Source organism: Sphaerodactylus townsendi, linkage group LG07 (assembly GCF_021028975.2).
Source record: "Sphaerodactylus townsendi isolate TG3544 linkage group LG07, MPM_Stown_v2.3, whole genome shotgun sequence".
NCBI classification, from domain to species: domain Eukaryota; kingdom Metazoa; phylum Chordata; class Lepidosauria; order Squamata; family Sphaerodactylidae; genus Sphaerodactylus; species Sphaerodactylus townsendi.
The window spans coordinates 79,786,024-79,811,499 of NC_059431.1; the positions used below are offsets into that span (position 1 = coordinate 79,786,024).

At 41.9% G+C, this 25,476-nt stretch overlaps 1 protein-coding gene across 1 annotated transcript in view; it reads right to left on the reverse strand.

Annotated features, from left to right (window-relative positions):
* The window catches only part of GLIS3 (GLIS family zinc finger 3), a 174,065-nt gene extending 161,789 nt beyond the window's left edge, over positions 1 to 12,276 (reverse strand). Inside the window, exon 1 of the mRNA XM_048504313.1 lies at positions 11,985 to 12,276. The gene's annotated coding sequence lies outside the window, so the exon portion shown is untranslated. The remainder of the gene's footprint in view (positions 1 to 11,984) is intronic.
* Between the last annotated feature and the right edge of the window lie 13,200 nt (positions 12,277 to 25,476).

Genomic DNA, 25,476 nt, shown 5'->3' on the forward strand with positions numbered 1-25,476 from the left:
TCTACCTCACATGTCAGCATAAAATACAAATTAAATGCATGGACCAAGCTACACATTATGGCGAACTCTATTATTGATTAGTAGATCTCCTAGTGTTTTCTTTGTTAGAAGTATATCAATTATGATCAGAACAACATTGCTGGGAAAGGAGTTTTGGCAGTGTGTTTAACCTTTCCTATATGCTCTTTCCCAAAAGAAATTGATGCCTTAGAGTTACTATTAGTTAGAGTAGGAAAAACCAAATCTTCCCATATTGCAGCATTCTATCCAGTTGCCCCCTCTGGTGACAGGGAAGGAGAAACTTCAAGATGGCACTGGAGATGTTTCCTCTCTTGAATTAGTTAACTGCGTACTGACAGAGCTCTCTTTCCTTTTCCTTTTCCTGTTTCATAATCTTCTCTCACAGGTCCCCCTTTGCTTATTTGCAATATGCATGCCATTTGAGTGATATCCATACAATTTTGGGGTTTTGGATCATGGGAGGACAAAAGAGGAAAAATGAGTGCAATCTCAGTCATCCTGTTTTTAATCATTCACTGAAGAATGCCTTACTGCAATATGCTTATATGAAAAACTACATCTTTCTTATCAGCTGCAGCATGCCTTTTAGTTACCAAAGAATATCTGCCATTCTTATCACCTCCAGTGTCTGGGATCAGAGCTTAAAGATGCCCTTGAAAAGTGCATAATCCTCAAGCAAGTTTAAATCCTGGGATTTCTCTATGTTACATAGAAAGAAGTATTGTATTGTAGTGGCCATAATATGCAGGCAATTTTAAGTTCTACCACTTCTGACAACCCGAAAAGATGAAGGACCTTGAGGAAAACTGAACACAAAATAAGCCTGCCTAAGTGCCAAAATTACAAACAAAAAAAGAGAGTGTTCTTGGACCTTTTCTTCACTGCACTATAATCAAATGCATATCTATCTACCATATAGTAAGGGGAGAAGATGGATACTACTAGGTAATAAGTGGATAGAGCTCCATTGCTCAGAACAGTAAACTGCAGTACTGCAGTTAAAGCTCTGCTGATGGCCTGAGCTCAATTCTTATGGAAGTTGGCTTCAGGGAGCTGGTTCAAGGTTGACTCACCCTTCCATCCTTCCAAGGTCAGTAAAATGAGTACCCAACTTACTGGGGGTAAAATGTAGATGACTGGGAAAGGCAATAACAAACCACCTCATGGGTCAGTAATGACCCAGTGCTTACACACTTAGCCTTGTGCTGATGGGAACCCTAGTTAAGAATGAGTTTCAAGAACATATTTAAAAGAATGGTAGTCCTATAAGAATGCAGGCAAGACTTTAAAACTTTTAAAGAAGAAGTAGACTTAATAACTCCATGAAACAAGCAAAAAAGAAACCAGGTGGCTTGTTTGGACTAGGTTTGTTTGAGAGATAACAGATCTCTTATGATCAATGGTCTACTTGAATGTTTATATTATTCAAACTGTATAAATTGCTTCTATTGTTTAAATTGCACTTGCTTTCACTGAGATATTAAATGGGCATAATACTTGTTGCACTATATTTAAGGTTATTATTGTAGTCCAGGTATAGTTGTTTAGGATACCTGGCTACCCATAGTTCAGCAAGGGAGGGAAGGTGAGGCATTCGCAGCAAGAGGTGGTAGGGCAGCTGCAGAAGACCAGAAGAAGGAAGGGTGGCCTCTGAGGACTCCCTGATGCAGGTTGGTGGCCCAGCAGGCCAAAAACAGTCCAGGGAAACATGGGATGGGCCTAGAAGAGACTAGACTTACAGGAGAAATGACAGGCTGGAGAGGGTGGAAGGTTGATTGCCTACTGACTGGGAAACCAGTCACTTAAGAGGCTTGGGACACCTTGGTGGGAGCCTAGAAAAGTACCACCCCTTGTACTCCTTTATGAGTAGGGCTGCCAACCCCTAGATCAGTGTTTCCCAACCTTTTCGAGGTCAGGGTACCCTTGACCTCACTCTTCATATCTCACGGTACCCCTGCCACCACCCTCCACCTTCCCCTCCCAGGGTGAAGGGAAGCACTGGGGGTGGTGGTGGCTGCTGACCTTGTGGCAGGCCCTGCCCCATGGGCCAGTTCCATGTCCTTGCTGGCGCCGGTGGGAGACACCACAAAAATGAGGGTGGTGGTGGTAGTGTTGCCGCGGTACCCCTGGGATATGCTCACGGCACCCCAGGGTACCACGGTACCCTGGTTGAGAATGGCTGCTCTAGATGGTAGCTAGAGATCTCCTGCTATTACAATTGATCTCCAGATGACAGAGATCATCTTACCTGGAGAAAATGTCCACTTTAAAGGTGGGCTCTATGCATTATATCAATTAAACCCCTCCCCAAACCTCCCCTAAATCTCCAGGTATTTTTCAACCTGGATCTGGCAACCAATTTAGAAAACCTGCCTGGACACAGCAAGGAGGAAGGAAGCCAAGTCTTGTCCTCAAAGTCACAAGGCAGACAAAGGCCAGGGAGAGAGGGAATGTGGGTGAAGGAATATCCCTCATCTCTATACCTGCTGAAAAAGGAGAAATTACAAACTCAGTCCTCCCCCTTCTGCAACTCCAAGCTCAACCAGCAGAGTCTGCCACTAAGTACAGGCAAAACCACTAAAAGACTAGACTTGCCAACTCTGAGTTGGAAAATTCCTAAAGATTTGGGGGTAGATCCTGGGGAGAATAGTGTTTGGAAGAAGGGGGGGACTTAGCTGAATATAATGACAGAGTCCTCTGTCCAAAGCTGTCAGTTTCTCCAGGGAAATTGATCTTTGTCATATGGAGATCACCTTTAATTCCAGGAGATCTCCAGGCCACACTTAGAGGTTGGCAACTCTACAAGAACATGCAAGCAAGAATACCATACATATACCTAAACATGCACACTTTCCCTCTTTCTTTTCTACCAAACTTTCATGATCTAATAACAAATGACCTAATCCTGGTTGAGTTAAAAGCAGCTGCAGAAGTCCTCTTGACACCTCTGAGAAGTCACAGGCTCCGGCTCAATTTATTTAATTCAAAAAGATAAATGCTAAATTGTTAGTTTTCATTGTTCAAGTTGTAGATTGCAAGACCATTTACTGATTTAAAGAAATATTTATTTTCCTGCCCGGCTACAACATAAATCACATTTTGCAATTCAAATACAGACAGATGGGGCTGAATGTTCGTAGATTCCCAGGGTTTGTTTTAGTAAAGCAGAATGTACCTTGCCCTAACACAGGTGAGTGGCTCTCTGGAAAAAGAACATGAAAACAAAGGAGAATCATTCTGTTGGCAAAACTGAATATACTACAGCATTATAAATCAGCAGCAAATCAAAATCATTCTTGTCTGTAGTTTTAAAATACATTAGAAATGTGCAAACATAATAAACAGGAGATTACACGTTGCACATTCATTAGTTTTGCTCAGAAACAATGTGCTCTGATTACTTGACAGAGTTGCATTTATATGCAACACTGTACGCAAAGGGATTCATCAGGTCTACGTCAATGCATTCTTTATTGTTCTAAACAGTGTTTTCTTATTCGTTTCCTTCAAAATATGTGTTTTTGAGAAGCAATACGTTTGGCATAAATTCTGTAGATGTATAGATAGAGAAACAACTGGTGAAATGGTTCTCCAGCAGGAACCACTTGTAGCCATTTCTGTGGCAAGCAAGGAGGAGGAGGTAGGCTATCCTCACCAGAATTGGAGACAAGAGTTGTCTCAGTCAGCAGTGTATGAGTGCATGATTGCTAATTGGCAAGCAATTTTATTTTATTTTATTTACATTTATATCCTTCCTCTTCCCCCCCCCCACTCCGCCCCACAACAGCAGGGCTTGGACCAAGTAAAAACAACAACAGTTCCCTATATGGGTTGCTGACATCAGTGGCAGCTGCTAGCCAGCATGCAATAGTGTTCTCAAATGGTGTTGTCTCACCCATCCATCCTGAGATCTCCCAGTGGTTAGTAGTGTGTTTTCCTCTTCCTCTCAATTGCCATTCAACAGTGGCCTAATTGACAGTTGTAGACTTACAGTGCAATCCAGATTGGGGGGAATGCTGAAGCAATTGGGCATGGCATAGCAAAGGCGGTGCAGCGTTCAAAGGGACAGCGCAGAAAGGAGGGTAATTTGAAAACCCTCCTGCTGCTCAAATTGCCTCATAGCTCAAACAGGCTTATACCACATGAAGGTGGCATTCCTGTGCTAGAGCTCTGGTGGAAGCCAATTAAAGTCAGTTCCATTCCCAGGAATGTCCTGGACATCCACCCCCTATGCTGGCATCCTCTCAGATGCTAGCATAACTCTGCAGCAGTACCCACTTCTGGATTTGCCCACCATGGAGCTGTGAAGTGGTCAGACATCAATGTGTTTGTTCCCTCCATGGCGTATATGCCCCTTATGCCAGTGGTGGGGCGGCAAACACATCAGCACAGCCCTCCTCCACTCCCAAAGGCCATCTGGACCCCTCTGTATGGATTGAGCTGCTCGCCACATTATTCATGGGACAAAACTTAATGTACACTGAATTTCCTCGAGAAATCGGGAAATGAATATGACAGTTTCAATTATTGTTATTATCCATGATGTTTGTGTGTAAAGTTCTTTAAAGTCACAGCTGACTTTTGGCAACTGCAGCAGGAGACTTTCAAGGCAAGTGAGAAACAGAGGTGGTTTATCATTTCCTTCTTCTGTAGAGTTTTCCTTGGAGGTCTCTCTTCCAAGTACCAACCCAGTTTAGCTTCTGAGATCTGATGAGATAAGACTATAACATACTGCCTTCCTTCCTCATCCATCAAGTTTAGGCTTCTGTTATTTGCAGAAGTCTTCCTTTAGTGGAAACTGATTGGTCATTTGCACAGCATTTTTAATATTCCAACAACTTAACAACAATTTTCTCAATTTGGCTTACAATAATTGTGCAAATGGAAATACAGAATTATAAAATATATTATTTGTTGCATTTATTAATTATTTGTTACATGTAATTATTTAATATAACTGTTGGGTTGCATTTGAGACATATGCCATAAGGAAGTTTTCCTACATACCCCTACTGATGGGGGGCGGGGGAGAAGTAGCATAGATTCTCTTCTGGTTTCTACTCATTTCAATGGGGATAGGTTACGCTACTTATTGATGGATTGCATTCTGAGACATTTATCATAACAAATTTCAAAAACATATGATAGGTCAACTGCAAACAAACAAAATTAAACTCAACTACTTTTAGGATAAAACAGCATGGCATCCAGTTACTTAAAGATTTTTATCAATGGCTATCCTATTTTGGAGCAGAATAAAGGAAATATTTTGCCGCACACATTTCATAAGCTGCTAAAATTCTCATTTAGCAAAACCACAGTGAGGAGAAATTTGTGTGGAATGGGAATTTAGAAATAGAAACATTTATAATAAAGGAGTACATAGACAACAGTTTAGAAGGGTTTACTTAAACCTCAAGGAATAGTTCTGGCCAAATTAATCATTCTACATTTGGGATACTAAAAGTTAGTCTCAAAGATGCTTAGCATAGCAATTTGCTTTTCACAAAGTTATGGGTCAAATCAAAAATCCACCTAGTCCACTACCCTGTTTCTCACAGTAGCCAACCAGGTCCCTTTGGACAGTTTACAAGCAGGAGACAGAGGCAAAAGTGCCCCTATTGATACCACCTAGAAACAGTTATTTAGGAGTATCTTTCCTCTGAACATTTGGTCATCCTTGCAATAACCACTGGATAATAGCCACTGATGAAGTTATCCTCCAAAAATGTGTCTACTCCCTCTTTAAAAACCATTTAGGCTTGTGGCCATTACTACAATCTGTGGCATGAAATGAATTCCATAAAATTAATTGTTATATTGAGTGCATTAAGAAAGATGATATCCAACCTAAAAAAAAACAGCATAGTTAATAAACAAAGAAAACTATAAAAGGCCAGAAGACATCCTTTAAAAAGTAGAAGTATTGCCCAGCATGAGGCGAATAAGGAGCAAAGACTTCGTTAGAACATATATAAGCTCACAATGTCAGGGGAAAAAAGAATCTGAGGAACTTACTGTTAAGAGTAAGAAACTAGACAGCAAGGTATTCTGAAAATGAGTCCATAGATATTTTGGTGTTCTGGTAAAATTATTTCAGAAAAAGAACCCATGCCACTAGAATGTATTCTAAACTAGGGACGTACAGTCAAGACATCACTAATCCAAGTACAGCCAGCTAAACCTCTTTCTTCCTTCCACTTGAGAATCTTAGGAAAAGAGTTTGTTCACATGCCAGTTCATACTTCCCTCTGTTCACAAAACCTGTGAGAAACTGTTGCCTATAGAACATATATAAACTGTGCCTGAAATTTGGATGGGGCACAATCCCACAGAATTTCAAGCAGAATTTCAACCAGTTCAACCAGTTTCAACCAGCTAGGATAGGTTACACCCAGAAATATACTTCACATTAAAATGAATTGGAAATAAATATCAGATCAGTTTCCTGATAACTAGATTTAATTCGGATTTTACAGAATCCAACTCTGATCTTTTTTCTTTTTTGTGCACCCTTATTCTGCATCTTTTGTTTGTCCATGTGTTTTTACTCTCCTGCCAAAGTAGAATAGTAATGCAGAAATAATTTTGCATTTGCCAATGTGAGAGGCCTCCAACAGAAATTTGACCTTATCTGTACTAGTCTTTCTACTATTATTAGGTAAATGCAAGCTTCTGTCATTATTGACTCATGGCACAACATTTACTAGGCAGACTAAGTTTACAAGGTGGTTTGTCATTGCCTTTCTCAGTCTCTTTACTCTCAGAAAACTGGGTCATTTTACTGACTTTAGAAGGATGAACGTCTGAGTCAGAATTGAGCCAGCTACCAGAAGCTGACTTCCCTGAGTCAGCTGCTGAAATCGACTTCGTCGGGATCAAACAAATGTCATGACTACAGTACTGCAGCTTACCACTGTGCACCATAAATCTCTCTACAGTCATTAACCACTTAGATAATTTTGGCAGAAAGGAAAGAACTGATTTTTTTTCAAATAAACTAGACAACATTATGGGCTATAGCAGTAGAAATGCTAGGAACCACAGTACTGTCCGCAATCTACCACTAATTGGGACTAACAAGCATGGGAAGCAACAGAAATAACATAATAGCTGAGAGATATGTGAAAGTGGGGGAGCATAAAAATGTGGGAAGAACCCATTTTTCCCAGTGGAAATGGGGGGGGGGGGTAAGAAATAGAAAATGATAAGCAAAAGCAAAGTTTTAAAATGTTTTTGCAGGTCTTCTAAAATGCTTTCTGACAACTGTGCAATAAATAACACACTCTACCACATTAGGTAATTACTTTTGCAATCTCATGAAGACTCTCCTGGGAAATAACCCCATTGAATAATAATTAGGATTGACTTCCTAAGCAGGTCTCTAGGATAATTTCCTGCAATTTTTGAATTCTGTAGACACATACAACTCTCATAACCCCTTGTCTGCTTCTGATTTTGCCATCTTCTGCAACATCTGAAAGAAACTGCACACCTTATCATGAATAAGCTAGCAAGCAGTAAAAACAGAAGAACATATTTCAGTTAATACAGATTTTCAGTTCTCGATTGCATGGAGAAAGTTCAGAATCAGACTGTGTTTCAGGAAGTGGTTCCAAACTTAATAGTTTTTTCAAGAATGCATAAGGTGTTTGTTGTTTGTTTGTTTGTTTGTTTGGGTTCAGAGGTGGGATCCAACCAGTTCTCACCACTTCTCTAGAAGTGGTTACTAAATTTTTCTGAGTGCCGAGAAGGGGTTACTAAAGCAACCTCCCTGCCCAATAGGGACTGGAGGTGCGTGTGTGCGGCGGTGCCACTGCTTGAATCCCACCACCATCGGAACCTGTTATTAATTTTTTTGGATCCCACCACTGGGGGGGGTTGCATGAATGGTGTCGTATGGATTCTAGATGGTTAATTTTACCCCACTGCAGCTGAAGAAAGCATAAATTATCCTTCAGATGAAGACAGACAAACTAGAGGCTTTCTAAAGTTTAAAACTAATTTGAAAGGCATACATTGCTTGTGGTGTGTACTTATCCCACTTCTTTCTCTGGTAAAGAGGTGCTGCAGGTTTTTGCATTGTTCTGCAGAATGCTCATGAGAGAATGCTTCTAATTAAATCATTCCTTGTATTTATTAGATTATTATAATTTTATGTCTGTTTCTTCTTTCCTGACAAAGCTTTGACATGCTATTTAGCTAGACAACAGCAGCTTATGTTCTATCTGTAATAGAGGGTATATTGGCAATCATTATTTAAATTAAATTGTGACTTTTATTCATTTAAATATCATAAATATGCCAAACAGTACTTTTTAATATAGTAACTAGTCACACACACACATATATATATACACATACATACATACATACATACATACATACATACATACATACATACACATACACACACACACACACACACACACACACACACACACACACACACACACACACATACACACACATGTGAGAAATACATTTAAATCAGATGAAAAATAAACATCACTTTTATATTCATTTTTCCAACATATCCCTAGTGATGGGGGATCTGTTCTAAGAACAGATATAAATGATTCCCACTATAATATTTCTTGAAATTTTACTTTTCTAGTTCTATGAGGAAGTACCAAACTGATTAAAATGCATCTTATATCCTTCTGCCTCCAAGCTCTTGCAGGAAAAGTGAGAATTTGATATGGGCATTAAAAACATTACAATAATGAGTTTATGGGGGGGGGGAGATCCTGCATTTGTATCTCTTACAAAACTCTGCAATGTGTCCTTATACACATGACTAGCTGTAGTAATATATGTTGCCACTATAATACATAGCAGGAAAGGGTGAAAGGGAAAAAAGCATCTCCTCATTTTGTTAGGCTAATGTGGTTTCCTTCCTCTATTAGTTTGAAGGGTGGGATCATATGCCTCACATCACATATTTATGCATTGGTGGTAACATAAAGAACGGGCTGTTGGGAAATCACAATGCTAACTGCTTCCGTTTTCCAGTGATTCATTTCTATGAACAGAGACTTTCATACTAACTATGTGCTGTTGACGTAGGTGAACATATTCATTGACCTGAAAACCCAGCCTCCAAATTCCAGATATGTGTATATGCATGGGCTAGCTGTGGCACTCAGTAGCAGAGAAAGGAACTTTGTATATGCCCCAAAGCATTCTTTTCTGTATTACTTTCTAGACTCTGATATCAGAAAAATCAGCAATAGGCCATGATGCCAATAAAGGCTTTCGTTTCATTCATTCAATAATAGCTCACAAGGCAATAAGTGGCACCTTTTCCTGAAAAGTATGTAGATAATTCCAACATGAAATTGGTGGTTGCTGTGGATGGTGGTACAACTCATACCAATCAACTAATTCCCTAATAAGCAGAAGGGGTTTTTTCCCCTGAATGGTATTTCTTTTGTGTAAAATAGCAATCCTTTGCCAGAAGTACAGAAACTGGTGGTTTTAAAATGAAGATATTTGAGCTGATTTTACTGCCTTGCTCAGTAAAGTTTGAAACTCAATTTTATTTCACTCCACCCATTGAAGTCTTGAGTGAAGTAAAGTTTGAAACTCAACTTTATTTCACAGGGAAGAAAAAAAAGAAAGGGTGATGATGTGTATATTGTATGGACCACTGTTAAGCCCAGTCCACAAGATGCAGCCCCACGAGAAATGTCTGAAATTTGACAGTATATGGATCAAACCAACTTCTCCCTTTGTCCTTTGGACCATTGACACAGGAAACAGCCACAAGACAATGCAGATATTAAGATGCCACCAGTGCATCATGACAGCTAACTAACTACAACCAAGCTAACTACGACCAGCTAACTCTGTCCCACCAAAAGATCTCAGGAGATCTGTGAATTGATCTGCCATTTCCTGAACAATCTTTGTTTTAGAATGCTCGGCTTGGGTCCTAGTGCCTTGGGGACAACACTAGATAAACATTAGGATCCAAGCGAAGCACTCTAGAACATAGACAGTTCAGGAATTGCAGATCAATTCACAAATCTCCAGAGATCTTTCTGTGGGATAGAGTATAATAACCATACTGCAAAGGCAATAGCCTATCCAGACTTCAGTGACCTTTGGCTACACAGTGAGGCATACATTCCTGGGGCTCTGAGAAACTTTTGATACCTAGTATAAACTGTTTAATTGTATGTGAAGCACCAGGATCCCTTCCATGCAGTTCAAATTGCTACATAGCTCATTTTAAGATGTAGTCCTAAACCATCCTGAACTGACTGGCCCTTCCTGCTTTGTAAACACGGTTTGGGTCATGCTGTGGCACATGCATATTGTCTGAATCCAAATTAAGCGACTTTTGACAGAGTGAAAAACAGGGCTTCAGTCAGCATTCACTGTCCTGTTAAATCTACTGGAGACAGTGAATCTGCTTAACCTTAGTATAATTCCAGACAGTATGAAATTCTTGCACTCTGTCCTGGAAGCTACTTCTGTAACTATACTTTGTGAAAAGGAGGGGTTTGCTTTTCAGTGGCACTCTGGACATGCTCCTGGGTACTCTCTGAGTTCACTCCAGCCATTGAAGTCTTGAGTTAAGTCCTGGCTCAGGGGAAGACCTATAGAAGGTTCTCAAAAGAGAAGTTGGATGAGGAAAGCTATGTGTCCTTTACACTCATTGCTGAGTGTCACATGAAGTGCTGTCCAGAGGTGGAAAACTACACTGTAGCCACTTTTCCACAATCTGAATCCTGACGCTTCCAGTACACAGTTTCGTCCTACTAAGAAGCTGGCCTTCTAAACTTGCAATAGATTACCTGTTCAGGTCATGTCTAAGGCTCCTTCCACACATGCAGAGTAATGCACTTTCAAACTGCTTTCAATGCTCTTTGAAGCTGTGCGGAACAGCAAAATCCACTTGCAAACAGTTGTGAAAGTGGTTTGAAAACGCATTATTCTGTGTGTGCGGAAGGGGCCTTAAGTGAGAAGCAACTGCTTTCTTAACCACCAGGTTGCTAGCCAATTCCTCCCACCCCACCACCCCGCCCAGCTCCAAGCTACTGGATGTCACAACTGGGACTGTAGCAAGGCATCTGCCATCCAAATCTCCCACTGATAATCTACTACTGAGATAATCGATTACTACTACACGGGAATCCTGAAGATTTATCACGCACGAAACAGACTAACTGAGAAGTCTGCCAGAGCGTCTGAAACTTCTGAGCACAAGACGAAAGCAACCCAGAACTCTGCTTCAAAGCAAAGGGAGGCAGAAAAACTCAAACGGGTCCGGCATCTTTCTCAGTTTAATCATCAACAAGATGACCAGTCTCCCGAAGGGAATAGCTGTCTCTTCTTCTTTTTTCCAGGCACTTTTCTCTCTCCTCCCATTTCCCCAGCAGCCCTTCAATAACTTGAGAGACAAATGTGAGAAAACAGAGAGATTGAGGCTAATGCTTTCAAAAAGCAATCTAAGCAAAGTCTAGCGGGGGTGGCGGGGAGGGGGAGGGATATCGTTCTTAAAAAATGTAGGACTAAGCGTGAGAAGGGGGATAAGAGGGGAAAGTGGGTTACAGGGAGCGAGAAAGAACCACTTTCGACGTCAAGACGCGATTCCAAGCTGAAACGAATAAAACGGGGCGGAAATCGCAATAAGAAATGGACATGTTAAAACAGCAGATAAGGAGGTATCCGCTCCAATGATCCGAACACCGAAATGAAAAGAAGGCTCTGTTTGTACTTACATCAAAAAAAATCACCCCTTCCCTTCTCCTTTCTCAACAAGGCAAAAGTTTACGCTACAAGCCGCCGAGGTTTTGTGTTGTGTCTGAAAAGACTTCGGGCGCTTCCTGACGATAGAAGCGTTGCAAGAATTAACCGCCCCCTTCCTGAAATAAGCAACCCTCGCACCCGCTCCACAACGCCGCACCAACTCTTGGGCCCTCGCAGTTAGATCCGAAGGTCTATATACGTACCGACGTCCGGTCCCTGGTGTCATCGCTCTGCACTCCAGGTCCCTTCTTTGGGTCCTCCGGGACCTGACAGGTGACGAAGACGCCCCCTTGCCCTGCGCGGTGGCCCGGGGCAGAAGCCGTCGCCAAAGCGGGGCGTCCAGATCCGTGGCTTCTGCTGAGCCCTGACAGGCGTCCCCGGCTGCGGTGGGGCCGGGTCAGACCCCGCTCTGTCTTGTGCGCCTGCGAGTAGAGTTCCTATGGCAGCATCCACTTGCCAGGTAACCAGACTTTCCACAACAAAGCTCCAGGTACATATTCCTGGGCCACGCACAGCCGGCGCCACCACACCCCACACCCCGCCCTCTCTCACACACACATACACCTCTCTCCCGTGACAGCCGCTACTTGCAAGGGGGCAGCTGCTGATTATGGAAAAGCAACTCGGGCGCCGGACACTGCCAGCCCCCTGGGCAGACGCTCGCCACTGGACCCGTTTCCATCCCCGCCGAGAGTTCAAGGAAGTTGCGAAGGCGTGGGAGGGCCGTGTTTGTTCCTCCCTCTGGACCCCGTTTTCCAGAAAGTTGCCCCTCCTGCTTTTAAAGTTGCCCCTCCCGCTCTCGGCTGCCCGCAGGTTGGGATGCGGCTGTCTTTGGGTGGTCGAAAAGATGCCCCTTGCTCCACTGGGGAGGCTAGTTGGCTTTTGGGATGAGGGAAGTTTGTCGTCCGGGTCGCCCCCACCATACACCAGCTGTGTTCAGAGAAAGAGGCTGGCGTCGGCCGCGGCGATGCCCGCGCTTTTCGCAGGGCTGTTTTTCGCTGCTCGGGTGGATTGTCAGGTTGCGGGAGGATGCGGGAGGAAGAAAGAGCGCGGAGCGTCAGAGGGCGCGCGTGAGAGCAGCCCGCCAGCAGGCCGGCCAGTGCCAGAGCCTTGGGGGAGGGGGAGCCCGGGGCAGCAAATGAGGAGTCTCTCCCCTCACTCTCAAACACCAAATGAGTCATAGAGCCCGTGACAAGCTGCTGGCGACACTTTTCCCGTCATCCCGACCCGTTTTTCGTGAGAGCCGCTGTCCTCTTGGTTCTTGACCAAATTAACTTCTTTCTTACATAACTTGCCTCTTTCTTTTTTTCTCCTCCTCAGCATCACTTTGTTGGGATTTTGCAAGTGTTTGTCACAACTTTGTGTGCGAAGTCACTGTTCATGACCTGCTCTATTGATTAGCTATTGGTCAGTGAGGTACATGTTCGTGAGCGCGTACATCTGAAGTTATAAAGTTAACTGGAGTTTTTTTTTGTTTGAGCACCAGCACCACCAGCACGAGACAGCAGATAGGTACCAAGATGTAACCAAACGTGCTGTAAGGTAGGCTTGGCCTTCATGACAATGAGTGTGTAACATGCTATCAAGGCACAGCTGACTTATGGCACCCCCAGCAAGGCGCTTTCAGGGCAAGTAAAAAGCAGAGATGGTTTACCATTGCCTTCCTCTGAAGTCTCCCTTGGTGGTTTCTCTTCCAGGTTCTGACCCTGCTTACCTTCTGAGATCTGATGAGATAGGACTATATACCATGCCACCTTCTTTCCCATACATGACAATAGGTAACATGTATTAAAGACTGTAGTGCAGATCTCTCCAGGATGATCCCTGAGCATCAGGAAATGGCATTGTTCAAGTGCCCATTAGGGCTTAGAACAGGTGATCTTCCTTTCTAGTAAGAGGGAGCAGATATGTAAACATAAAGCATAGTTCTGATGGTGGAATAGACAGAAAAGCAGAAAGACTAAAGAGTTGGCTGAAGCACCTTGAGGGTGCAGCATCTCTGGATGTGATGTGAAGTGCTGGATGTACCACCCTTTGCCTCTACCTATTTACTATATTTTAAAATATTTGTTTAAATATTTATATCCAACTTTTCTTCCCAAAGGGGCTCAAACTGGTTCTCAACAACAGAAACACAATATACATAAACTGAGCAAAAGAACAATCAATTTATACTAGCATATTTACAAATACAACAATACTAAAAATATGGCATATGTCTTCAGTGCTCTTTCTCATCCAAAGGGTATTGATCCAAGTAAGTGAAACTCCTGGAATTTCTCACTATTTGGAGAGTTGGAGCTCATGTAGCAACACTTCCATTCCTTCTGTGTTTTGTGTAACTCCAAGAACAATCCTGGCATGCAATGAATGAGTTTTCAAATAATGAAACTAGAAATTATTACATCTAGAAAAGCTGTTGCAGTTCTTAAAAATGACACAGAGGACTACATTATTACTATGCATGAGAAATCCAGTTTTTCAGCTTCAGAGTCATTTGATAACTGAAATGTAGCCTGGAAGATAAATTAATATTCAATTTTTGACAAGGTTTTCCTTTCCAAAATCCAGATTTCCATTTATGATAGACTTCTTTGTTTCTAGCAGAACTCTTGTGCCTTTAACAACTTCGGTGACATGCATACAATTCAGCAAGAATATCTTTTTACAAGAGAAAGATTTATGAAGGGAAAGATTTCAGTATTTCATCCAGTCATGAAGTTCTTAAAAGCATAAGATCCCTGATTTGGGGGGTGGGGGGATGGCAAACTTCTTGTATAGAGCACCATAGAAACAGCTGGTCTACAGTGCTCCATGGGATTTATTTTTAAATGGTGAAATTATTGTATCAGTACACACTTTAGCATTTGAGGTGAAGTTTCTTGTTATCTCAGAATTTCTCCAGGATGGGACTGGGGGGGGGGGGGATGCTGTTATCATAAAAATGTGCATTACCTGAATTCCACACAGTTATAGAAAGTTGGCCAGGATAATTGGGAAGAATTCGTTGGCTGCTGTCTCCCCTTTGCCAGTTGAGGCCCCTCCAATCCACTTAGGTTCTTCTTATGATGCCTATTCTTTCTTTCAGTGTTTAGTGAAGTCAGTGTTTAGTGAAGTCACAGAAGCATTAATTACTTCCCCTGAAAGTATTTTGTGTTTAAGATAAATGTTGGCTGTCAAGCGATGAACTTGCATATTGACTCAGTTTTGAACATATAGAGCTGCCTTATACTGCATTGGACCATTAGTTATCTTCTACTCTGACGGGCAGCAGCTTTACAGGGCCTCAAGCAAAGATCTTGAATTGAACCTGGGATCTTCTGTATGCAAAACAGATGCTCTGCCACTAAGCCATAGCTTCTCTCGAAAGTTCAAATCCCAGGTTAGCCACCATAACCATGTTAAACATAGCCAAGGCTGATGTAAAACATAATGCCCAGTGATCTCTTCTTTGAGACTTGAGCAATCAGAATGAACGCTGGAATGTGTTCAGGAAAGCATTCTACATTTCAAATACAACTGAAACTCAGTTCTCACATACACCCCCCCCTCCGCCCCCAGTATCTGACTCAAAGACTGAATAATTTTCATCACAAGTAGCACCAATGGGGCAGGGGTGGAGAGGGGGGTGGGTAGCAGCTTCATGGGTTAATTTGTGTAAGTGAAAACAGAGTGGGCTGGTGGCACAAGGGCTAATGATTATAGGAAAGCAAAAAGAGGCTGTTGCTGGGGCCATATAGCAGGGGCTGCCTATGACTGACCCTGGAGAAGCCTTGCCAGACAAAGGAAATTATTATTGACCATATCCAGTGGGTGAGTGACCTGGACCCCACCCCCTTCTTGGCTTCTTATCTTGCTTTTGCTCAGCACCACTGGTATTGCTGGCTGCAAGGGGGAGGTGCTCTTTGTTCTTTACAGGACTGGGCCCTTTAAGCCAACTCTGCAATTAGCAGCTGGTCTCACAACTCAGTTGTTCCTGAGGCTATACAGCAAAAGCTGTCTGTGGTGGGCCACCACAGAAAGAGTGTCGGAGAATGAATCCTTTCTCATTTTTGGATAAATTGATAGAGTGTGATGATGATTTTTCCCCCACTTTCTCAGCTGAGAACTAGATATGACTTGTCACCTTCTGTACAACGGTGGCTTTTATATTTGCAATGTCTGTTGATATCTAAATATGGCCCTGCACCATTATGCAGAATTACTCCAGTCTAAACCCATTGAAATGGATGTCTCAAATTCCCTTTGCTCCTGGAAACGGTAACTGATGATGCTGAAAATAAAACCTACAATATTTGTTTATAAATATTAGATGTCAATTAATAAATATGATATGCATGGCCTCAGGAATGAATGGAATAAGGAGCAATGTCACCCTATTTTGCTAAAGCAATGCAATAGTTTATACCTGCTGTGCATCTTACATTGAGACTTATTCAGCAAAAAATTATGTGTAGGGTATATAGGACACCACTCCACTTCTTTAGTAAAGGACTGAATAAAGTGCCTAATTGTTGGTGCTGTAACTCACCAGCTATGTTCCTTACATGGGATGTGTCTGGTCTTTTGGTTGTGTATTAGAATATTCTTTGAATTTTGAAGATTCTTATGTACCTTTAAATTATCTGCCTACTTTTTGGAGGTTAACTGACCCTCTTGTCCTTACTACAGCTAAAAGACTTATATTACAACACTGAAGAGATAAAATGCCCACTTCCTGTGAATCAATGGATTGAATACCTTAGAACTGTATCAGTATCAACAATTGCATATGGACTTATTTTAGAAATTTGGAAATTGCAAATGAAAAAATTATATTTCAGATATATTCTTTATTTTATGTGTGGTATCTTAACAAGATTAAAATATTCTAAATTTGTTCAAATGAGTTTGTTATCCATTAAGGATATAATCTGATTAAAAAGTTTTACCAATAAATTTAAATTACAAAGTTTCTGATTTACCTTCATTTATATTGTGACCCAAAGTCTCAAGGCATATTTTTTTTAATGGGGGCCAAAATTATAACATATTTAGGGACCAGGTGCCCATCTTCCCTCCCTTCCAGAATTTATAAAAGCACGGAAATGCTAGCTTTCATCAGGAAAACTATACAGGATGGCTCCAATCTGAATCTTGTCTCTAGGCAGGTGCTATTTCAGTTTTTAAACGAGGGAAGATCTGTTCATGTATCCCCCATTATCTGCTTTGGCCAGGAAAGAAAAGAATAAGCAATCAACATGAATAAGCATGCAGTGAACTAAGTAGATTTTTACAACTTTCAGTTGAAAGACAAATTAACCTTTGATATATCTGGGTCAACTGAAAGAGACCAGGAAATAAAATTCAGTCATTCAGCTCTTGCTTTTAATAGCTCCTGAAACGTAGGAATAGTGGAGAATAGGACACATTAATTGTTCTCCCAAACTAACCTACTCATTTTCAAAAAGAAATAGGCAGTTGTTTTTAACATCTTGGCACCAGGCAAACATTTTTGACAATTAAATTAGGGTCCCAGGAAATAAAACTCCAACCTATTATGTGTGACGATATTAATGGACTCTAAAGAGACGTCTTTGTATATTAGGTACTGGCAATTTTAAATGTCTTCAGTTTGCATTTGTGGACAAAGCATTTTGGTTCTGTTTTTAATCTTCAGAAAGGCAATAATAGTTTTCACCTTCAGCCTTTATCATGCCAAATGATCAACAAAGGAACTACGTATACTGGCAAAGTCATACTGGAATTATAATTGTTCATTCGACAACAGCACATAAAAGAACAAATGTAGATGGTAAACTTCAGGAATGCTTGTTACATTATTGTTTGACATGTGATAGCACTTATAATTTGCATCTATGGTTGCCCTTGCAACATTACAGTGAGGTATTTATTCTTCCACAATGTATTTATGGGATACAAAAGCTGAGAGCCAGTTATTTTTTCCAAGGCCATACAGTGATGGTGGACCTGAGGGCTGGTCATCCAGATTCAGCTCAATTTTGACTAGGTTAGCAATTGTTAGATTGTGGACTGGGATTTGGGAGCCAAAATGAGGTTATGACTCTAGCAGGTTTGGAAGACTAGGGGGGAAGAGGAGGAACAACGTGAGTTAGGCCAACAGACTCTGGACCTGCCTCCTTCCAGAGAAGAGAAGAGAAGAGTGGGAGAAGCTGTTGCATTCATTTCCCCTGCTCTCTTTTGCCTTATGGCCCCACTCATTCCCTCAGAGAGAGAGGAAGAGACTCAGCCTGTTACCAGTGGAACAGGGCTGCTGAGGATGGAGGATAAGAAGCATGTTCTGGAGGCCCTTAGAGATCAGCAAGTGTTGTGTGAAAGGAAGCCAACAAGGGATCTTTGTCTGAGAGGCGATGGTGGGTTTTGGCATCAAGGTGAGAGTTCAGCACACAGGCTTTTTGACAAAGATGAGCCACAGCAAAGAAGAAGGTAACAAGCATAGTGGCCCATACTTGTAAAATCCCAGACCTGTCCAGGTAACAGCTGAGTTTCAACTAAGCTTGAGCAGTGATGTTGTCCACTCTAGACAAAAGGGAAAACATGCACACTGCCCTGAGCTCTTTTGAGAGACAGGTGGAGTAAAAATTTAATAGAGAACACAGTCCTTGCCAGGTATGTTCAAGATATCTAGCACATTTATTCATTCTTTCTAGTTTTGGGCTTCAGGTATAAGATGAAAAGTCCTGCCTCATTTTGGCTTCTCTCTTAGTACCACTGCCCCTCTGATCTTTTCAACAGAATCCTGTCTCTTTGACCAAGAGAGTGGGAGTTGCTTTTTGTTCTCAGCGAATATTGTATTAAGTGTGTGCCTAAAAAACAAAAGTCACACAATTGTAAATGTGAGCAGTGAACAATATGCTTATCAGGCAGGTGTGTATCTGCATATACTAATGTAGATTTGCCTCTGCATAATGTGCAAAATGGTCACAAAACTGTAGTTATTTCCTCCACGGGTCTTAACTCTCAGGGAATTACTTTATACCTGTCACGAATCAAAGGAAGTGACACCTAGCTGAAAGGAGGCACTGGATTGATATTTCTGTGTGAAAAACCAACAGTTAAGATTCTTGAACAGACGGAGGCCAATTATGCCAGGGTCTCTGCCTCGTAGCAAGGGTGAATGTACATTGGGACAAGATTTCTTGTACAGATGTATTTTATAGAGTTCACTTTCCAGTTTCTCTCTACCAAGCAACACCACTTTAAACACAAGTTTAATTTTCTTTGCTGCCAGAATTATGGTGATTTGCCAGTGAGCACAGCTTTGCCCACTACCAACCTATCTAGCTTTACCCCTCGCACTGCCATGCATGTCTTTCCCCTCCATGTGGCTTCCTCCTTCCTCCTCCTTCTGCTTTGATTGCTTCTCCCTGGCCCCAACTGCCATCTGTTTTCTGACCCAGATGGAGAGCATTTGGACACAGAAATACTATTAGTGCTGTCTGCTTGGACAGGCAGGAGACTAAGCAGTTTGCGTAAAATAAAACACAACACTAGCTTCTCAGCCTGTGGGGAAAAGAGAGGATTAGGAATCAGAAGAGTGTGCCAAAAGGCAGAGCGCACTGTTCATGGCGTTCTATGCCACTCCCCTTCCCTCCCACCAAGGATTGAAAACACTGGGCAAACAGCAGGCAAAGAATTTTTTCAGATATGTTATTACTTCAATATTTGTTATTTATTATAGCACAATATCAATATATTGGACCAAACCCAATGGTAAAAGGTAATGCCTTCCCTGCTGCAGACAGGGCAAAAAGAGCAGGAAACAGGGCAGTGGGTAATCATAGCAAACATGCCCCAAAGCAAAGACTGTGCAGTGAATTCCTCTTGTGGTTGTGGTAAGCTCCCCGTGCATAATGGGCCAGAAGAAAAGGCAGACAGATATAGTGGGTGCAGGATTGCTCCACCAAATCTGATGTAGGATGATGTATTTGCTGTCTTGTCAGAGTGCTGCTTATCCTCCTCCTATTTTATACTTAGATGATGGAAAGTGCCATCAAGTTGAATCTGTCGTACAGTGAGTGACTCCATAGGATTTTCAAATGAAAAGACAGAGGTGGTTTGCCATTGTCTGTACCTGCCTCTAATGATATACCTATACAATTGTAAATAACACACCACGTGTAACCTAGGGTCCAATGGGGGGGGGGGGCTAAAGAGCTCAGATTTTCCATATAAGGAAGAAAAGACTCCATTCCCTCAGATCTGTTAGAGGCCTGTAACTGGAGCCAACCTACTTCACAGAGTTCAGTTGTTATGAACTATATTTGCATATTTCAGGTATGAAAATGTTGTATTAAATGTTGAGGAGGGATATTGTATTTATATTGATTGACTATTAGTTTGTATTTTGGTTTCCTGTTATAAAATGTTACAATGGGTGCTATATAAATGATTTCCTCAGATCTGTTAGAGGCCTGTAACTGGAGCCAACCTACTTCACAGAGTTCAGTTGTTATTAATTATATTTGCATATTTCAGGGCTACCCTTGAAGGCTTGACAATCAGGAGAGAGGGCTCAGCAAAGAACAGCAAAGCTACAAGTCCATCAACAGTGCCACAGGAGAAAATTGCAAAGGACTGAGACCATGCTAGTCTGTTTTGCACAACAGGCCAGAACTATTACATGTTGATTATTGTTTCTGCATTGGTTTGCCATATTTCATTGTTGTACTGCAAATTATTGTTTATGAAACAGAGAACAGAATTAAAGTTTATTTTGTTATAAGTCTGGTGAATGGTAAGGGTCACAAGGTGGGATCACACTGTCAAAGACTTGAACTCCTTTTCCATTAGTGATAATATCCCTCTTAAACTCTAAGTTGGGTTACACATGCAGCATAAATAAATATGCCATAAGTCTCCAGTGTTCTCTCATCCAAAGGAAAACTATTCATTGACCCCAGAACTTCTCATTCTTCAGAGATGTGAGCGCAGGGATATAACATCATCTACATAGCAAAATCTGACCTCCATCTGTGGATATCTAAATCAAACTGACACTAAACAAATTTTTCTGCAAGCTTGGGGGACCCCCTGGGTTTGCAGAAAAATCTGAAATGTTAAAAAGATACATAGGGGGCTTAAATTCCCCCAAATTCGCCCCCTAAGGGCAGACAGTGCCCTTACCCATAGAGCTGGCAGGCCGGGCTACAGCAGTGCGGGACACCAGGAGTGGGATGCTGGTAGCCTCTCCAGGACCAGCTACAGAGGACATTAGAAACCCCTCCAAGCCCAGCTGTAGTGGCAGAAGATGCTGGAAACCTCTCCAGGCTCAGCCATGAAGGTGGAGGATACCAGGAACTTCTCGTGATGCAACTGTGGCAGCAGACAGCAGGAAACGGCACAGCAGCCACAGAGGTGCTGGTTCAGGGAGGCTCTCCAGGCCCAACAATGGCAGCACTGGCATCTGGGAGACTCACTGGGCTTGATCTTGGTGGCTGCAGTGACTGGGGGTTCTCAAGGCTCAGAGCAGCTCCTAGACTTGGCACTGCAACAGCTGGGCCTGGAAGCCTGGATCATCTGACTCAGTGACAGGGAAGCTGTTCTGAGCATGGAGCAGCTTCCTGACATCACAGCTGCTTGTAGCCAGAAAAGTAAGGAAAGGGAAAGAAAGAGAAGGGGAAGAGGGTAAAAAGAGGGAGGAAATATACAGGAGGCAGGTTGACAAAGAAAACGGGAGATTGATGGGAAAGGGGGGCAAAAGAGGGGGATAGATTGACAGAGAAGGGAAGGAGGAAAAGGGGATAAATAGAGAGTGTTGTAGGCTGACAGAGAAGGAAATGGGAGATTCATGGAAAAGAAAGCAGGGCAAAAGAGAGAGGGAGTAGGTTGTCAGATAGGGGAGTGAAAAGGGGAAAATTTGTTAGATAAGGGGGAAGGAAACACATGAAAAAACAGAAGACATAATTGGCTGTTGCTAAGCAACCACAGCACTCTAGTTTTTTTATTCTGGTTTCTACTGATTTCTGTTAGTAAAAGTGAGGGGAAAGGGCATACCCCTTTCCAGGGCTGTTTTGGCCTTTGAAGGAGGTATTATTAAAGCCAGGTCTAGCAGCAGCCACTGGGTGATTTGATACCACCTGACTGTATGACTCACCTTGATCTGGCTGAATGCTACTATACAACAGCAGCCACCTTAAAAAGCGATTAGAGCTGAAGAGCAGGGTCTGGGAGACCTAGCTCCACCCCCAAATCTCCTGGAGTTTCTCAACCCAGAACTGGCAACTCCAGCAGGAGTATACCTGCAAGGGAAGGTTAGTGTACCAGCCTGTTTATTCAAGATACAGCAGAAGGAACAGGGAGGGTCTGCCTGGAGACAAAAGCAAGCCAAGGAATGAGGAGGAGGATTTTCCATCTCATCTTTATCTGAGGCCCAGGAAAGCTGGCAGAAGGTCCTTTGCCCTGCACATTCTGTAACTGTTTATCTAGTTGACAATTTACCATGTAGAAGTTGGAAAGTGGAATGGTACTTTAGTACCAAATGTCACTTGCAGAAGAGTTTGATGTTGGCTTCACTTACATCTTTGGTACAGAACAAACTGTTATTGACAGAGCCTGATTCAGAAATATTTTTATTTCTTGACTTAATTTGATCCCCATTTTTCTCCTATGGGGGCCTGCAAATTGACTCACAGCATTCCCTTCTTCTCCATTTTATCATCACAAAAACCCTGTGAGGTAGGTTTGACTGAAATCTGTGCCCAACTCAAGATTATCCAGCAAGTTTCCATGGCAGGATGGGGACTTATACCTGGGTATCCCAGATCCTAGCCCAACAATCTATCCACTAGATAACACTGGTTATAAATTAAGTAAACTACATTTTAAAGCCTCCCAATATGTGACCTTGAATAACCACCCCAATTCAGACTAAGCCAGCCTCCAATTGCTTCTATATTTATATTTTGTGTCCTTTCTGTGAAAACAATAAACTACTGTTTTATCACATGGGACTCTTAAACTGACATTGTTTAGGGCCTCATGATGTACTAATCCACCCCAGCTCTAGATCTCTAACCACTCTTAAGAGATTAGGAACTTTTTCATTTGTTTTTAGAAAAGGGCAGAAATAACATGGGCACATGCCTCAGTAAGTGAAAAATCATATATATTTGAAGTTATTCTAAATATTGTAGCAAATATACAAAGACAAATAACTGTTTGGGTAGGATGCCTCTGACGGAAATAATGGAATCACAATGAATTGCAACTAATATTTATTATTTTATTTATTTATTTGTAACATTTCTATGCCACCTTCCCTCACAATTCAGATTCTGCAAGATGGCAAACAAAACATTTCAAACATTAAAAAGAATTAAAATACAAATGTATAGAAATATATAAAATATTAAAAACATTTCAAGCCCTAAACCATCTGGGACCATCATACCTGTGGGATTGTCACTCCCAATATAACTCCCGAAGAACATTATGCTCAACTGGAAATAACTTGCTAATGGTCCATGGCCATAGAAGTAATTGGTTGTCCTCAACCAGGACCAGAGGGTTTCTACTCTGTCAACTGAGATCTGGGCCTTGTGGGATTTGGCTGAGCTCTACAGGGCATGGAACATGGATACGTTCTGCTGGGCCTATGATTGATGTAAAGATGATTACATCTTTGCTGGGCTCTCCACCTCTAACCTTATTTTTATTTATATAAGTTTGAACTATCTCTTTTACTAATTTGTCCGGCTTTTGGGGTTGATTTTTTCCTTTGTTCCTCGCCTTGGTTGGTCACCTGGATTAAGAGATAAACAGGAATTGAAATTGGGAGTTTATGGGTGTTTTTAATGGTTAATTATTGTGATTTTAAATTGAGTATGTATTATTTGATGTGTATAAATTTTCAACCTGGATTGAGAAAGGGTGGGATAAAAATCCAAGAAATAATAATATTGAGACTCAGTTTTTCTGGATTGTGACCACAATTTTAGCCAGTACTTGTATCATTAAATATATGAATGTTCTGGCAGGGAATGGGTAAACCAGAACTGTGAGCGTTAGAAATTTGCTTTTTACGCAACAATTATTTGTACTTTTTATCTCACTTTAAAACTGTCAACAGTGAAGAAGGAAAATTTGCAGTCATTTTTATTTGATGGCCTAATAAATCATATTATCTTTATTGACTACTTTTCATTGTTACCATATGTCCAAATGTTCCATACAGCCACATCATCAACAGATCCTATTACTAAGAATGCAGAGTGACATACACAGTCATTCTTCTGACAAAGACTCTGCACTAGAGACAATTAGTTTTGTTATACAGATTAATATCTGTATTTGCTTTTTAAAAAAATACAAAGAGTTTGGTATCCAAGGGAACAAAATCATTAGAAGTTGTATAAGCATTTATATTAAATGTACAAATAAAATTAAGTAAGAACTGAAAATGTTACAGACTTCAATTGCATTATGCAAAACTTCTCTCTCTCTCTCACCCACACACAAGATATCTTAACAGCGCCCCATTACACCATTTAGCTTAGAACAATGCAAGGGGGAAGGGGGCTTCCCAACTTCCTTTCTGAATAGTTTTTGCCAGTGGAAACAACTGCTAGGCGGGGCCCGTTTGCCCCTTTCTCTAACTCCATTAGTCTTTTCTAGCACCCATGGAGCCACAGAAAGGGGCAAATACAGCCTCTCCTATGGGCATTTTTGCTGGCAAAAACTGTTTGGGAGGAAAGCCCCTCCTTTCCCTTATTATAAAGGTAAGATACCCTGTTCTTCTGTCTGATAGCAAGTCAGGATGAGTACCTGTGTCCCAACTCATGTCAGATGTAGCATCTAGTTTGATCCTCAGTTTCTGTCTTGCCTTGCACTCAGTGAACTTAACGAGCAATGACCTGCATTACCCTTGAGAATTCACTACACATGTCTGCTTTAGGGCCAAAACAGATGTGGGTTTGGTAAATGCAAGTTCCCAAATCTCTATCAAGATAAAGCAGGGAGGTATTTGTGGAGGAGATCAGAGTGCAGAAAGATTGTACCTATTGGTTTTCCCTTGCAATTCCCTCCTGGGGCCATTTCCCTATCCCTGGGCTTGGAGCAAGGGCAGAGGGGACAAAGACTGTCTGGGAGATGGAATTTGCAGTGGAGATAGGCTAGCTGGAGCTCTTCTTTGTGATCATAGTGTGATATTGGCTTAGTGTATCATTTACTACCTATGTGCCTGTGTGCCTCACTAAGTGCTCAGTCTATGTCTCTCCAAATAAGCATGTGCTACAAAATACAAATGTACTTCTCAAGTACTCCTTCTGTTTTTCAGAAGAAACTGAGTCTTTGCACTGGAAATTCTACCATCCAGGAAAATGCTGGCTTCATTCCTAAGTCTCCTTTTTAACATGAACAGCATGCCTTCCAAAGGAAAAAGAACTGATCGCTAAATCCTTTTCAACCTAAAGAACGCAGGTGACGTATGAATTAATTCACCACATCTTCCTTGGTCTTCTTTATGTTGAGTGCTCGGCTGGGTCCTAATGCCTGCTTTCCTGCACGGAGGCGGAAGCGGCTGGGTCGGCGCATTTCGCTGGGACGCAGCGTGATTCTATGCGAACGGTTCAGAGAAAGTCAGCACGACGGTGCCGCTGCGCCGCCGGCCGCTCGCCGAGTTTCGGCAGAACACTGGCTCCTTCAGCACAATACCGAGGCCTGGAGACACGTTTC